General features: G+C 43.8%; 1 long non-coding RNA gene across 1 annotated transcript; it reads right to left on the bottom strand.

The window, feature by feature from the left end:
- Nucleotides 1-13051: 13051 nt before the first annotated feature.
- On the bottom strand, nt 13052-15406 carry LOC116374009 (uncharacterized). The gene is made up of 3 exons (XR_004209787.1): nt 15185-15406; nt 14911-15008; nt 13052-13236 (listed from the first exon to the last, which is right to left on the bottom strand). It is a non-coding gene; the product is annotated as an uncharacterized LOC116374009 (long non-coding RNA).
- Nucleotides 15407-16990: the final 1584 nt, after the last annotated feature.

The following is a 16990-nucleotide window of genomic DNA, read 5'->3' as shown; positions in this document are numbered from 1 at the left end:
GAATTGCAGGAAATTAGTTTTAAAATGTTAAATTCCAGGAGAGGACCCCTGGACACCCTGCCTACTGTTTTTCCCAAGCAATATCTGCACCACAATTTTGCCCTTGGCTCAAAGTAATGGACAATCAATCATAACATAGATTATTCAGACCTGCAGACCTACTAATCCCTTATTAAGGTTTCACAGCAAACCTATTTTTATTCTATGAATAATTGTTCCTTGACTTTAATAAATAATTCAAGCATGGATTGGCAACTTTTCAAATTTGGCACACAGACTAGAGGCCATGAGTAACTTGGTCAAATGGCATAGATTGGCCTATAAGGGGTTGCTGTTATACGCGGTCTCACTTCAATGCTCATATCCGTCACACCGTTTGACTTAGAGACTTAACTTTGTATGTACAGTGCATTTGGAAAGTATTCAGACTGCTTGACTTGTTCCACATTTTGTTACATTACAGCCTTATTCTACAATGGATTCAATATCCCCCCCCCCCCCCCCCTCAATCTACACACAAAACCATGTAGGTCTACACACAATACAGGTTTAGACATTTTTGCACATTTATTAAAATAAAAACAGAAAAATAACATTCACACAAAGAAAAAACATGTTTTTTGACATTTTTGAAAATGTATTAAAATAAAAAGCTGGGGAGAAAAAAAAATCGCATTTCCATAAGTATTCAGACCCTTAACTCAGTACTTTGTTGAAGCACTTGGCAGCAGTTACAGCCTCGAGTCTTCTTGGGTATGAGCTTGTTGCAACACCTGTATTTGGGGAGTTTCTCCCATTCTTCTCTGCTGATCCTCTCAAACTCCGTCAGGTTGGATGGGAAGTGTCTATGCACAGGTATTTTCAGGTCTCTCCAAAGATGTTAGATCGGGTTGAAGTCCGAGCTCTGGATGGGCCACTCAAGGACATTCAGAGACTCGTCCTTACAGTCATTGTCCTGTTGGAAGGTGAACCTTCACCCCAGTCTAAGGCACTTAGCCCTCTGGAGCAGGTTTTCATCATGGATCTCACTTTGCTCTGTTCATCTTTCCCTCAATCCTGACGAGTCTCGCAGACCCTGCCATTCAAAACATCCCCACAGCATGATGCTGCCTTCACCATGCTTAACCGTAGGGATGGTGCCAGGTTTCCTCCAGACGTGACGCTTGGCATTCAGGCAAGACAGTTCAATCTTTGTTCCATCACACCAGAGAATCTTGTTTCTCATGGTCTGAGAGTCCTTTAGGTGCCTTTTGGCAAACTCCAAGCGGGCTGTCATGTCCCTTTTACTGAGGTGTGACTTCCGTCTGGCCATTCTACTTATAAAGGCCTGATTGCTGGAGTGCTGCGGAGATGGTTGTCCTGGAAGTTTCTCCCATCTCCACAGAGGAACTCTGGAGCTCTGTCAGAGTAACCAGTGGGTTCTTGGTCATCTCCCTGACCAAGGCCCTTCTCCCCTCTTTGCTCAACTCTAGGAAGAGTCTTGGTGGTTACAAACTTCTTCTATTTAGGAATGATGGAGGCCACTGTGGTCTTAGGGACTTTCAATGCTGCAGAAATGTTTTGGTACCCTTCTCCAGATCCGTACCTCGACACAATCCTGTCTCGAAGCTCTTACGGACAATTCCTTTATAGACAGGTGTGTGCCTTTCCAAATCATGTCCAATCAATTGAATTTATCACAGGTGGACTCCAATCAAGTTGTAGAAACGTCTCAAGGATGATCAATGGAAACAGGATGCACCTGAGCTCAATTTCGAGTCTCATAGCAAAAGGTCTGAATACTTACACTACCGTTCAAAAGTTTGGGGTCACTTAGAAATGTCCTTGTTTTTAAAAGAACAATTTTTTTATGGAATATCTACGTAGGCGTACAGATGCCCATTATCAACAACCATCACTCCTGTGTTCCAATGGCATGTTGTTTTAGCTAATGGAGTTTATCATTTTAAAAGGCCAATTGATCATTAGAAAACTCTTTTGCAATTATGTTATCACAGCTAAAAACTGTTGTTCAGATTAAAGAAGCAATTAAACTGGCCTTCTTTAAACTAGTTGAGTATCTGGAGTATCAGCATTTGTGGGTTCAATTACAGGCTCAAAATGGCCAAAAACAAATACTTTTTTCTGAAACTCGACAGTCTATTCTTGTTCTGAGAAATGAACTATTCCATGCGAGAAATTGCCAAGAAACTGAAGATCTCGTACAACGCTGTGTACTACCTTCACAGAACAGCGCAAACTGGCCCTAACCAGAATCGAAAGAGGAGTGGGAGGCTCCAGTGCACAACTGAGAAAGAGGACAAGTACATTACATTGTCTAGTTTGAGAAACAGACGCCTCACAAGTCCTTAACTGGTAGCTTCATTAAATGGTACCGGCAAAACACCAGTCTCAACGTCAACAGTGAAGAGGCGACTCCGGGATGCTGGCCTTCTGTCTCAGTATGTGTAAACCATGTAATCCTCAGCAATCTACACACAATACCCTATAATGACAAAGCGAAAACAGGTTTTTAGATTTTTTTGCAAACGTATTAAAAATCAAAACATAACTTATTTTCATACAGTACAAGTCCAAAGTTTGGACACACCTACAGATTAAAAGGGTTTTTCTGTATTTTTACTATTTTCTACATTGTTTTATCTTGGCCAGGTCGCAATTGTAAATGAGAACTTGTTCTCAACTTGCCTACCTGGTTAAATAAAGGTAAAATAAAAATAAAATAAATAAAAAATAGTTGAATAATAGAAAATATTATAAACTATAAAATAACACATATGCAATCATGTAGGAACAAAAAAGTGTTAAACAAATCTAATTAGATTTTAGATTCTTCAAAGTAGCCACCTTCTTTGCATACTCTTTGCATTCTCTCAACCAGCTTCACCTGGAATGTTTTTCCAATGGTCTTGAAGGAGTTCCCACATATGCTGAGCACTTGTTGGCTGCTTTCCTTCACTCTGTGGTCCAACTCATCCCAAACCATCTCAATTGGGTTGAGGTTGGGTGATTGTGGAGGCCAGGTCATCTGATGCAGCACCCCATCACTCTCCTTGGTCAAATAGCCCTTACACAGCCTAGCGGTGTGTTAGGTCATTGTCCTGTTAAAAAAAATTATAGTCCCACTAAGCGCAAACCAGATTGGGTGGTGTATCGCTGCAGAATGCTGTGGTAGCCATGCTGGTTAAGTGTGCCTTGAATTCTAAATAAATTCCTGACAGTGTTACCAGCAAAGCCCTCCCACACAATTACACCTCCTCCTCCATGCTTCACGGTGGGAACCACACATGCGGAGATCATCCGTTCAACTACTCTGTGTCTCACAAAGACACAACGGTTGAAACCAAAAATCGAACATTTGGACTCATCAGATGTCCATTGCTCGTGTTTCTTATCCCAAGCAAGTCTCTTCTTCTTATTGGTGTCCTTTCTTTTCAGCAATTCGACCATGTAGGCCTGATTCACAGCGTCTCCTCTGAACAGTTGATCTTAAGATGTGTCTGTTACTTGAACTCTGTGAAGCATTTATTTGGGCTGCAATTTCTAAGGCTGGTAACTCTAATGAACTTATCCTCTGCAGCAGAGGTAACTCTGGGTCTTCCTTTCCTGTGGCGGTCCTCATGAGATCCAGTTTCATTACAGCGCTTGATGGTTTTTGCGACTTCTTGAAATGTTCCGCATTGACTGACCATGTCTAATAGTAATGATGGACTGTAATTTCTCTTTGCTTAATTGAGCTGTTCTTGCCATAATAGGGACTTGGTCTTTTACCAAATTGGGCTATCTTCTGTATCAAATCAAAATGTATTCGTCACATGCGCCGAATACCACAGCTGTAGAGACCTTACAGTGAAACGCTTCCTTACAGTTTTTCACAATTCCTGACATTTAATCCTAGTAAAAATTCCCTGTCTTAGGTCAGTTAGGATCACCACTTTATTTTAAGAATGTGAAATGCCAGAATAATAGTAGAGAGATTGATTTATTTCAGCTTTTTTTTTTCATCACATTCCCAGTGGGTCAGAAGTTTACACACACTCAATTAGTATTTGGTAGCAATGCCTTTAAAATAGTTTATCTTGGGTCAAACATTTCGGGTAGCCTTCCACAAGCTCCCCACAATAAGTTGGGGGAATTTTGGCCCATTCCTCCTGACAGAGCTGGTGTAACTGAGTCATGCTTGTAGGCCTCCTTGCTCGCGCAGGCTTTTTCAGTTCTGCCCACAAATCTTCTATAGGATTGAGGTCAGGGCTTTGTGATGGCCACTCCAATACCTTGACTTTGTTGCCCTTAAACCATTTGCCACAACTTTGGAAGTATGCTTGAGGTCATTGTCCATTTGGAAGACCCATTTATGACCAAGCTTTAACTTCCTGACTGATGTCTTGAGATGTTGTTTCAAAATATCCACATAGGTTTCCATCCTCATGAAGCCATCTATTTTGTGTAGTGCACCAGTCCCTCCTGTAGCAAAGCACCCCCACAACATGATGCTGTCACCCCCGTGCTTCACAGTTGGGATGGTGTTTTTCAGATTGCAAGCCTCCCCCTTTATCCTCCAAACATAACGATGGTCATTATGGCCAAACATTTGTTTCAGACCAGAGGACATTTCTCCAAAAAGTACGATCTTTGTCCCCATGTGCAGTTGCAAACCGTAGTCCTGTTTTTTTTTTATGGCGGTTTTGGAGCAGTGGCTTCTTCCTTGCTGAGTGGCCTTTCAGGTTATGTCGATATATGACTTTTTTTTACTGTGGATATAGAAACTTTTGTACCTGTTTCCTCCAGCATCTTCACAAGGTGCTTTGCTGTTGTTCTGGGATTGATTTGCACTTTGCGCACCAAAGTACGTTCATCTCTAGGAGACAGAACACGTCTCCTTCCTGAGCGTTATGACGGCTGCATGGTTTCATGGTGTTTATACTTGCATACTATTGTTTGTACAGGTGAACGTGGTACCTTCAGGCATTTGGAATATGCTCCCAAGGGTGAACCAGACTTGTGGAGGTCCACACTTTTTTTTCTGAGGTCTTGGCCGATTTCTTTTGATTTTCCCATGATGTCATGCAAAGAGGCACTGAGTTTGAAGGTAGGCCTTGAAATACATCCACAGGTACACCTTCAATTGACTCAAATTATGTCAATTAGCCTATCAGAAGCTTCTAAAGCCATGACATCATTTTCTGCAATTTTCTAAGCTGTTTAAAGGCATGCTTAGATACTTAGTGTATGTAAACTTCTGATCCACTGGAATTGTGATACAGTGAATTATAAGTGAAATAATCTGTTTGTAAACAATTGTTGGAAAAATTACTTGTGTCATGCACAAAGTAGATGTCCTACCCGACTTGCCAAAACTGTAGTTTGTTAACAAAAAATTTGTGGAGTGGTTGAAAAACAAGTTTTAATGACTCCAACCTAAGTGTATGTAAACTTCCGACTTCAACTGTAAATGGGTTTGTCGAGATTGGTGTGGATGAACTTGACTGGAATGAGAGGTTCGTCGAGCAGGTGTCCACCTACTATTGGCGATGTAGTGTACATTTCCCCAAGGTAAGAGTAAGGAGTTGGGCTATTCACTCTGTCCACAAGGGACACTGGTGGGCATGATAACCTCCATGATAGCGTTTTTTTATCTGAGTCTATTGTTAAATGTGTGCGGTACAGTGCTGGGTGCCGGGACACATTCTACTGCCTAAACCAAGTGAAGCTCGATGTGACAAAAGTACCCCCAAGTGACACTGCCAGTTGGGGTATGTCAATGATTGCTGGAGCCCCTGAACCCAGAGTGGCAGGCGTCAGGCAAACCTTGGCACATAAACAGTCGTCAATCCAAAGTTCCAGAGTTCATGGGTGTCAAAAGTTTTGTATCTCCCACAAGTGAATTCGAATCATACTACACCGGCCATTACAGACTACAAAGGGAAGGACAGCCGAGAGCTGCCCGGTGATACGAGCCTACCAGACGAGCTAAATTACTTCTGTGCTCGCTTCGAGGCAAATAACACTGAAACATGCATGAGAGCACTAGCTGTTCCGGAAGACTGTGTGATCACGCTCACCGCATCCGATGTAAGTAAGACTTTTAAACAGGTCAACATTCACAAGGCCGCAGGGCCAGATGGATTACCAGGACGTGTACTGCGAGCATGCGCTGACCAACTGTCAAGTGTCTTCACTGCCATTTTTAACCTCTCCCTGTCCGAGTCTGTAATGCCAACATGTTTTAAGCAGGCCACCACAGTCTCTGTGCCCAAGAACACGAAGATAACCTGCCTAAACGACTACCGACCCATAACACTCAAGTGTGTAGCCATGAACTGCGTTGAAAGGGTGGTCATGGCTCACATCAACACCATCATCCCAGAAACCTTAGACCCACTCCAATTTGCATACCGCCCCAATAGATTCATGGATGGTGCAATCTCTATTGCACTCCACACTGCCCTTTCCCACATGGACAAAAGGAACAGCTATGTGAGAATGCTATTCATTGACTACAGCTCATTGTTCAACACCATAGTGCCCTCAAAGCTCATCAATAAGCTAAGGACCCTGGGATTAAACACCTCCCTCTGCAACTGTATCCTGGACATCCTAATGGGCCGCCTCCAGATGTTAAGGGTAGGTAACAACACATCCGCCACGCTGATCTTCAACACAGGGGCCCCTCAGGGGTGCAAGCTCAGTCCCCTCTTGTACTCCATATTCACTCATGACTGCAAGGCCAGGCACGACTCCAACACTATCATGAAATTTGCCGATGACACAACAGTAGTAGGCCTGACGAGACAGCCTATAGGGCGGACGTCAGAGACCTGGCCGTGTGGTGCCAGGACAACAACCTCTCCTTCAACGTGATCAAGACATTGGAGATGATTGTGGACTACAGGAAAAAGAGGACCGAGCACATCCCCATTCTCATCGACAGGCTGCAGTGGAGCAGGTTGAGAGCTTCAAGTTCCTTGGTGTCCACATCACCGACAAACTGACATGGTCCAAGCACACAAAAACAATCGTGAAGACAGCACGACAAAACCTATTCCCCCTCAGGAGACTGAAAAGATTTGGCATGGGTCCTCAGATCCTCGAAAGGTTCTACAGCTGCACCATCGAGAGCTTCCTGATTGGTTGCATCAATGCCTGCTATGGCAAGTGCTCAGCCTCCGACCGCAAGGCACTACAGAGGGTAGTGTGAATGGCCCAGTATATCACTGGGGCCAAGCTTTCTGCCATCCAGGATCTCTATACCAGGCGGTGTCAGAGGAAGGCCTGAACAAGTGTCAAAGACTACAGCCACCCGAGTCATAGACTGTTCTCTCTGCTACCGCACAGCAAGCGATACCGGAGTGCCAAGTCTAGGTCCAAGAGTTTTCTAAACAGCTTCTACCCCCAAGCCATAAGACTCCTAAACATCTAGTCCAATGGCAACCCATACTATTTGCAGTGCCCCCCTCCTCTTTACCACTGCTACTCTCTGTTGTCATCTATGCATAGTCACTTGAATTACTCTACCTACATATACATACTACCTCAAATAACCGGTGCCCCTGCACATTGACTCTGTATCAGTACCCCCCTGTATATAGTCTCACTATTGTTATTTCACTGCTGCTCTTTAATTACTTGTTACTTTTATCTCTTATCTGTATTTTATTTAACTGCATTGTTGGTTAGGGGCTCGTAAGTAAACATTTCACTGTAAGGTTGTATTCTGTTGTATCCTGTTGTATTTGGTGCATGTGACTATTAGAATTTGATTTGAATGTGGGTTCAATGGAAAATGTTCATTCGCCACATCCAGACAAATGGTGGTCGAGAGCAGTGGAAAGGGAAGAAGAACCAATCTCCCCCAGTCCACAATGTGGCGTCCCACTCCTTCAGATGGCACTTGACAGGAGGCTCGTTTTCTGCTCGAACCAATGGCTTGCATGCGCAGTGTTACTCTGGATCATGTGAACAGTCAGGGTACAGGGTACAATTTGTTGCGCGTTCCCCACACTTCTGTGGGGTCATCACATCGACTGTTCCCGAAGCGGGCAATCCGAGTGGATTCCATGTTGGCTCCAGGACGGCTGGTACAGCCGGTAAATCCTGGTTCCGAAACGGGGTCGAGACCTATGTGTCCTCAGCAAGCACCTAAGAGTCTATGAATTCAGAATGCATCACGAGCCGCCAGCTGTTACAGTTGACGGGCTGGGGGCAAGCAGTGTTACATGCATACATGCTGGTTTCCTATACTCAGTCTCTAGGTCTCTAAATTTCAGCTGGGTCACGGCAGTGTGTTTTCACCAGTGCCTAGGCCTAATGGGGAGGATGACTTCTGTGGTAGAAGCCATTCCCCTGGGGTTATTGGTGTTGTGGCCTTTCCAGCGCTGAGTGCAAGTTGCTCACATAAATGCATTTCACAGCCTAAACCGGTTGCTTTGGGTCTCCCCATCGGGCCTACAGGTTCTGGCCCAGTGGTGGGACCCACTGTTATTGTCAGGGGGCTCCCATGAGTTGAGTTGTATCATGCAGGATGCTGATGACAGACACATCCCCCTAAGGGTATCAGGTGCTTCCTTCCACCTTTGTCGGGCCAGCTTGTGCTGGTCAGAACCAGCAATATTTATGGCGGTAGTGGCATACAGTGAGGGACTCAGTCTCTCTCCCTCCTAACCTTGGTGCTCCCCATTGCTGTGGAGTAATGTGTACATGCTCTCCCTTCGGGCGACACATGGCCAGGTTTGGCACGCAAAGCCGGAGATTTGGTTCCTATGGGCCTGGCCCCTGAGAGTGCCAATCTGATGGCTAGAGGGTTACCTTTTAACGTTATTTATTCTATTGAGGGGAGTTTGAGCTCTAGTGCCAAATAAAAAGGGCTGGTTCCTTTTCAGTCCTCTGTGAAGGACATTCTTGTGTTATGTTCCTATGGGGGGGGGGGGGGGGGGGGGGGGGGAATTGTGGAACAATTCTAAAACTACATATTGAATATATACCGTGGGGGGGGGAAACAAGTATTTGATACACTGCCGATTTTGAAGGTTTCCTACTTACAAAGCATGTAGAGGTCTGTAATTTTATTCACACTTCAACTGTGAGAGACTGAATCTAAAACAAAAATACAGAAAATCACATTGTATGATTTTTAAGTAATTCATTTGCATGTTATTGCATGACATAAGTATTTGATACATCAGAAAAGCAGAACTTAATATTTGGTCCAGAAACCTGTTTGCAATTACATAGATCATACGTTTCCTGTAGTTCTTGACCAGGTTTGCACACACTGCAGAAGGGATTTTGGCCCACTCCTTCATACAGACCTTCTCCAGATCCTTCAGGTTTCAGGGCTGTCGCTGGGCAATACGGACTTTCAGCTTCCTCCAAAGATTTTCTATTGGGTTCAGGTCTGGAGACTGGATAGGCCACTCCAGGAACTTGAGATGCTTCTTACAGAGCCACTACTTAGTTGCCCTGGCTGTGTGTTTCGGGTCGTTTTCATGCTGGGAGACCCAGCCACGACCCATCTTCAATGCTCTTACTGAGGGAAGGAGGTTGTTGGCCAAGATCTCGCAATACATGGCCCCATCCATCCTCCCCTCAATACAGTGCAGTCGTCCTGTCCCCTTTGCAGAAAAGCATCCCCAAAGAATGATGTTTCCACCTCCATGCTTCATGGTTGGGATGTGTTCTTGGGGTTGTACTCATCCTTCTTCTTCCTCCAAACACGGCGAGTGGAGTTTAGACCAAAAAGCTCTATTTTTGTCTCATCAGACCACATGACTTTCTCCCATTCCTCCTCTGGATCATCCAGATGGTCATTGGCAAACTTCAGACGGGCCTGGACATGCGCTGGCTTGAGCAGGGGGAGCTTGCGTGCGCTGCAGGATTTTAATCCATCCAGGATTTTAATCCAATGGTTTTCTTTGAGACTGTGGTCCCAGCTCTCTTCCGGTCATTGACCAGGTCCTGCCGTGTAGTTCTGGGCTGATCCCTCACCTTTCTCATGATCATTGATGCCCCACGAGGTGAGATCTTGCATGGAGCCCCAGACCGAGGGTGATTGACCGTCATCTTGAACTTCTTCCATTTTCTAATAATTGCGCCAACAGTTGTTGCCTTCTCACCAAGCTGCTTGCCTATTGTCCTGTAGCCCATCCCAGCCTTGTGCAGGTCTACAATTTATCCCTGATGTTCTTACACAGCTCTCTGGTCTTGGCCATTGTGGAGAGTCTGTTTGATTGAGTGTGTGGACAGGTGTCTTTTATACAGGTAACAAGTTCAAATATGTGCAGTTAATACAGGTAATGAGTGGAGAACAGGAGGGATTCTTAAAGAAAAACTAACAGGTCTGTGAGAGCCGGAATTCTTACTGGTTGGTAGGTGATCAAATACTCATGATAAGTTGTCACTTATTTGACCAGTAGATGTACAACAAATTAAACACAACAAATTAAACACTTGACCATGTGAATGTGTTGAGTTGTTTACTGTTTTTTGCTGTTATTTGGGGTGTTATTGTGCAATGATCTGTCAAAGTGTTATTACATGTCTCTGGTTTTTTGAAGACATTTTCCATTGAGTATGCCTTTTAGTCCAGAGGAGAATACACTACAAAGCAGTATCAAGGAGTTAGCCAGCTAAAGTACCTAAATATTCTGAAATGCTTTTATTTCTTATAGATAGGATTGAAATGGGCATGGTCTGATTGACTCAACAACCAAAAACACAAGTTTAGCATTCTTAATTAATAAACTAGAAAATCAACAGTTATTTCTGGTTATTTATCCAAGTTAGCTGGCCTACTCATTCACCAGTATCCATCCACAGTTTTTATGCGAGTAAAGTCATATTGTATATATATAAAAAATCACAACAGCTGTGATGGAAACAGGAAGTTTCAGTGTAATTTTATAAATGCCAACAGATAATTTGTTCGCTTTACATAGTGGGATCTTTTGTGTCAGTAAAATGAATTATGTGGGAATGCCTTTATGCGCAAATATTAATATTAAGCATCATATCGAAGTAAATTTGTAGTCAAGCAATGAAATGGGTTGTGGTCCTCCCACTACAACTCGGGAAACCATACAGTTTATTCTGCTACAGACGAAATAAATTATGATGATGAGCTTAATGCTACTTTCCAAATAATATCACAGGTCTTACTCTGGTGACATGATGGTCGATGCTTGACTGCCGTTTTGACAAATAAAAATATGCTTGCTATTATCCACAGTAATCTTCTCATGTACTGTAGACTAGACTACCCGCACTGTATCTGCGAACATGTTTCTATTTAGTCGCAACCGTTTTTGTGACAAAACTGTTGAAAATACGATGGAGACTTTAGATTTTTATTCGGTACGTTTTGTGAGCGCTACGCCATCATGCACTTATTTCTATCGCCAACAATAATACATTATACCACCTCCGACGTTCTAATTGACTTAGAACGTTTTCTAAGTATCGCCAACAATAATACATTATACCACCTCCAACGTTCTAATTGACTTAGAAAACGTTCTATAATAATACATTATACCACCTCCAACGTTCTAATTGACTTAGAAAACGTTCTAAGTCAATTAGAACGTTGGAGGTGGTATAATGTATTATTGTTGGCGATAGAAATAAGTGCAGTATCAAGGAGTTAGCCAGCTAAATTACTTATTTCTATCGCCAACAATAATATATTATACCACCTCCAACGTTCTAATTGACTTAGAACGTTTTCTAAGTCAATTAGAACGTTGGAGGTGGTATAATGTATTATTGTTGGCGATAGAAATAAGTGCATGATGACGAATTGGCCTACCGGGTCGATGACTTCCGGAGAAATGCATCGACGATAGCTAGTAAGCGAATGATAAAAACAATAGCAGAAATCGCTCCGAAAGTCAACAACCTGGTAGGAAGTAAATTAGAACGTTGGAGGCATAGAGCCTATTGGATGGGAGCCTAGCTAATGATCCTACTTTGTAGTACACCCCTCAGGACTGAGCTTGTCAGTGAAACCAAAGAGACCCCTCAGTTACCTATGAGCAGAAGCTGATACTGGGGAAACCTCTGAACAGGCTTCAGTAGGTAATGCTTCAGAATCAGGCTGGCACAGCAGGGACTAGCCTGAGACATATAATAAACACTTTAGTACACACAATCACAGATCGACTAACAAACAAAGATACACACACCTTTCACTTTAAACAAATCACACACACAGAAAACAGGTTGTCCCAGTGAGTCCGTTTACCTCAAATTCCCGCATTACTGCAGCAAAGGCTGGGTTCTTCCTGTTTTGCTTGTCCAGTAGAGCCACATTATTTTCAAAATCTCTGATGTATGTCGAGTTCATCTTCAGATATGGCCCTTTCTTCACAAAGATGTCCGCTAGCCAACCATGCTCGTCCCTGAGGGGTACGATCAATTTTGTTTGCCAGCTAACTTACCTAAATATTCTGACACAACTCCTTATTCTTTAGAAAGATACACTTGAAATGGGCATGATCTAGTTGAATCAACAACCAAAAACATATCTAAGTTTTGCTTTCTTAATTAACCTGTAAATGTGTGGTTATTTATGGTTGTGAATGGTATGGTATCAAACACATGGAAACCATGTGTTTGATGAGTATGATACCATTCCATTTATTCTGTTCCAGCCATTACTATGAGCCTGTCCTCCCCAATTAAGGTGCCACTGGCCGACTGTGTCAGGAATGATAGATGTTTGTTTGTGAGTCACAATGTCAGTGATGTATGTAGGCGTTATTATTTTGTAGTTGTAATTTATGTTGATGGTGACAGAGTTGAGTGCTAGTGCCGGTTCCGGGCCCGTATTCACAGACATCTCAGAGTAGGAATGCTGATATAGGATGAGTGTAGTATTTTTGATCATAATGAATAATAAAATATGGACGGGGGGGGGGGGGGGGGGGGGGGGTTGTCTGATCCGATCCTAGATTATCAATCCTATGAGAAAAGATTTGAATGATAGCCTGGGTCATAGAAATAGACTAATTATATAATTTTAATTCAGGTAGCATTGCTTCTGGCAATAGAAATATAATAACTAGAATATACAAATTCCAATTTTACAATTCTGGTACCATTGTGTGACCCTCTCCTCCAGCTCTCTGAGCAGGTCATGGTTCAATTCATAGAGCTGAGGAAGGTAGTACAGGATCTGGAACCTCTATAATAGGCTTCCCACTTTTGATGAGACACCTTTGCCACCGCATCACGGAAGTTCTGTATGGGAGGGATGGATGGGTCAGTGGGAGAGACAGAGACACAGGACACACAACACACAACACACAGACAGACACACAGACACCCAGGGATGGGGGGGCGACACCCCGTAACAAATCAGGGTCCCCACTTCCCTTGAAATATGTGTCAGTGAGAGCACCATCCGTTTTCCATTACACTTAACAAGTGTTGCTTGTCAGAACCGTACAGAGTAGTGATGCTGGATGGGCGGGCAGGTGCGGGCAGCGATCGGTTGAAGAGCATGCATTTAGTTTTACTTCTATTTAAGAGCAGTTGGAGGCCACGGAAGGAGAGTTGCATGGCATTGAAGCTCGTCTGGAGGTTAGGTAACACAGTGTCCAAAGAAGGGCCAGAAGTATACAGAATGGTGTCGTCTGCGTAGAGGTGGATCAGAGACTCACCAGCAGCAAGAGCGACATCATTGATGTATACAGAGAAGAGAGTCGGCCCAATAATTGGACTCTGTGGCACCCCCATAGAGACTGCCAGAGGCCCAGACAACAGGCCCTCCGATTTGACACAGTGAACTCTATCAGAGAAGTAGTTGGTGAACCAGGCGAGGCAATCATTTGAGAAACCAAGGCTATTGAGTCTGCCGATAAGGATGTGGTGATTGACAGACTCGAAAGCCTTAGTCAGGTCAATGAATACGGCTGCACAGTATTGTTTCTTATCGATGGCGGTTATGATATCGTTTAGGACCTTGAGCGTGGCTGAGGTGCACCCATGACCAGGTCTGAAACCAGATTGCATAGCGGAGAAGGTACGTTGGGATTGGAAATGGTCGGTAATCTGTTTGTTAACTTGGGTTTCGAAGACCTTAGAAAGGTAGGGTAGGATAGATATAGGTCTGTAGCAGTTTGGGCCAAGAGTGTGTCCCCCTTTGAAGAGGGGGATGACCGCGGCATCTTTCCAATCTTTGGGAATCTCAGACGATACGAAAGAGAGGTTGAACAGGCTAGTAATAGGGGTTGCAACAATTTCAGCAGATCATTTAAGAAAGAAAGGGTCCAGATTGTCTAGCCCGGCTGATTTGTAGGGGTCCAGATTTTGCAGCTCTTTCAGAACATTACCTAACTGGATTTGGGAGAAGGAGAAATGGGGAGGCTTGGGCGAGTTGCTGGGGGGGGGGTGCAGGGCTGTTGACCGGGGTCGGGGTAGCCAGGTGGAAAGCATGGCCAGCCATAGTAAAATGCTTATTGAAATTCTCAATTATAGTGGATTTATCAGTGGTGACAGAGTTTCCTATCCTCAGTGCAGTGGGCAGCTGGGAGGAGGTGCTCTTATTCTCCATGGACTTTACAGTGTCCCAGAACTTTTTTGAGTTTGTATTGCAGGAAGCAAATTTCTGCTTGAAAAAGCTAGCCTTGGCTTTCCTAACTGCCTGTTAGGAATGAGGGCATAGCGGGAATGAGGAAAGTAGTGTACAGTTCAGAAACCCAATGTATGTCCCTCATGGTGGACTGTGCCCCAGTGGTTAGCATAATCAAAACACAAATGGAGAAGTCTCACTTACAGTACATACTGGAGTTCTCACTAGATATTTCATGAACAGTAAAACGCAAGCCACAGTTCTGTAGAGAATGATAAGTCTGTCAACATGTTTTTTGTATCAAACGTAGCACAAAGATGGCAAAATGCCAGAATACTTACAATATGGAGAAGCTTCAGGACGTTGACAATACATTCTCGGAGCTCATGATCTCCCTTGCAATGTGGACTACCTTGCTCTCCTTGGCACCACTGTCAGCCTAGCGCAGACACAGGTACAAACACTAAGTCAATCACTACATTTTCACCAAGATCGTGGGTTAAATTCTCATAGGGATTATATACTAGAAATGCATGCACTCACTGTACTGTAAGTAACCTTACATCAAATCATCTGCTAAGTGGCATATTTTCTTTCTATTTTCTAGCAGCTCACCTCCCTCTCCCCATGCTGCTCAGGTTCCCCTTTGTTGGAGGAGGAAGTGTCATCGTCCTCGTCCAAGCTGTGAACCATGATGTCCTCATCATCCATCTGGCCAACATCCTCATCTATAGAGCTCCTGTTGGGAGGACAGTAGATTAGTCAGTAATGCACGTACACAAAAACACACACGTACCACTCACCTAGGAGAGAGAAAGGGTGGAGGAGAGTGTGATATAAAAGTAGGATGGTGAAAGAGGGAGAGAGGAAGGAGAGGTTTGTTGGTATAAAACGCCTGAGTAAGCATATCACATCAGGGAGGTGTCTTTCTTACGGAAGAAAAATCATCAGTCCACCAGTATTCCAACATTTCCTGGAGTGACCACAGAGAACACAAAGGAAATAGGTGTTTGACAGACAGAGTAGTTTGGCTGGATCAGAGTCAGAGTAGTTTGGCTGGATGTCCACACTATTGCCAAACCAAACATTACGGAGGGCTCGGCTCCAAGCTGGTCACTCCTCTCTACCTATCTGCTTGTTGACTTGATCTTGAGGAAATTAAAGGTGTCACAGGCCAACACAGACATAAGAAAGGCCTGGTTCCAAACCCGCTAACTCTACCCTAATCCTAGGCCCTTGGCTCCAACAGGCTATAATATGACAAAAACACCACCTAGCCAAGCAGGAGGCTTAGCAGAACTATTGTTGTTAGGTATTGGTTTAGAACTGGACCATGGTGAGTTGCTACTTCAAGTAGCCTCTTTCTCTGTGCATTCTGGGGCCATGCCCTGTTTAAAGTAGATATTCTATGGTATGGCTATATTTGTGAGAGGCTCAATCTGTGTTAGATGCATATGATTGTTTCACTCTGAAATAAAGTGGACTGACTAACACACTAAGCTGTTGGTTCAAGGCACAGAACACTGAACGGTTTTCTATTTAACTAGGCAAGTCAGTTAAGAGCAAATTCTTATTTACAATGATGATCTACCAAAAGGCCTCTGGATTAAAAAATAAATAAGTAAATATAGGACAAAACACACATCACGACAAGAAAGACAACAACACTACATAAAGAGAGACCTAAGACAACTATATAGCAAGGCAGCAACACATGACAACACAGCATGGTAGCAACACAACATGACAACAACTTGGTAGCAGCACAAAACATGGTACAAACATTATTGGGCACAGACAACAGCACAAAGGGCAAGAAGGTAGAGACAACAATACATCACGCAAAGCAGCCACAGGGATGTGTGTGCTTTGGGGACCTTTAACAGAATGTGACTGGCAGAATGGGTTTTGTATATGGAGGATGAGGGCTGCAGTAGATATCTCAGATAGGGGGGGAGTGAGGCCTAAGAAGGTTTTATAAATAAGCATCAACCAGTGGGTCTTGCAACGGGTATACAGAGATGACCAGTATACAGAGGAGTACAGAGTGCAGGGATGTGTCATATAAGGAGCATTGGTGGCAAATCTGATGGGTAAAGAACATCTGTCCGCTCTAGAGCACCCTTACCTGCCGATCTATAAATTATGTCTCCATAATCTAGCATGGGTAGGATGGTCATGTGAATCAGGGTTAGTTTGGCACCTGGGGTGAAAGAGGAGCGATTACAATAGAAGAAACCTTAACTTTAGCCTGCAGCTTTAATATGTGCTGAGAGAAGGACAGTGTACCGTCTAGCCATACTCCCAAGTACTTGTATGAGGTGACTACTTCAAGCTCTAAACCCTCAGAGGTAGTAATCACACCTGTGGGGAGAGGGGCATTCTTCTTACCAAACCATGGTAGCCTAGGAGTTAGAGCAC

This window comes from Oncorhynchus kisutch, linkage group LG4 (genome assembly GCF_002021735.2).
Source record: "Oncorhynchus kisutch isolate 150728-3 linkage group LG4, Okis_V2, whole genome shotgun sequence".
Lineage (NCBI taxonomy): Eukaryota > Metazoa > Chordata > Actinopteri > Salmoniformes > Salmonidae > Oncorhynchus > Oncorhynchus kisutch.
This window is presented reverse-complemented; position numbering and strand designations above follow the sequence as displayed.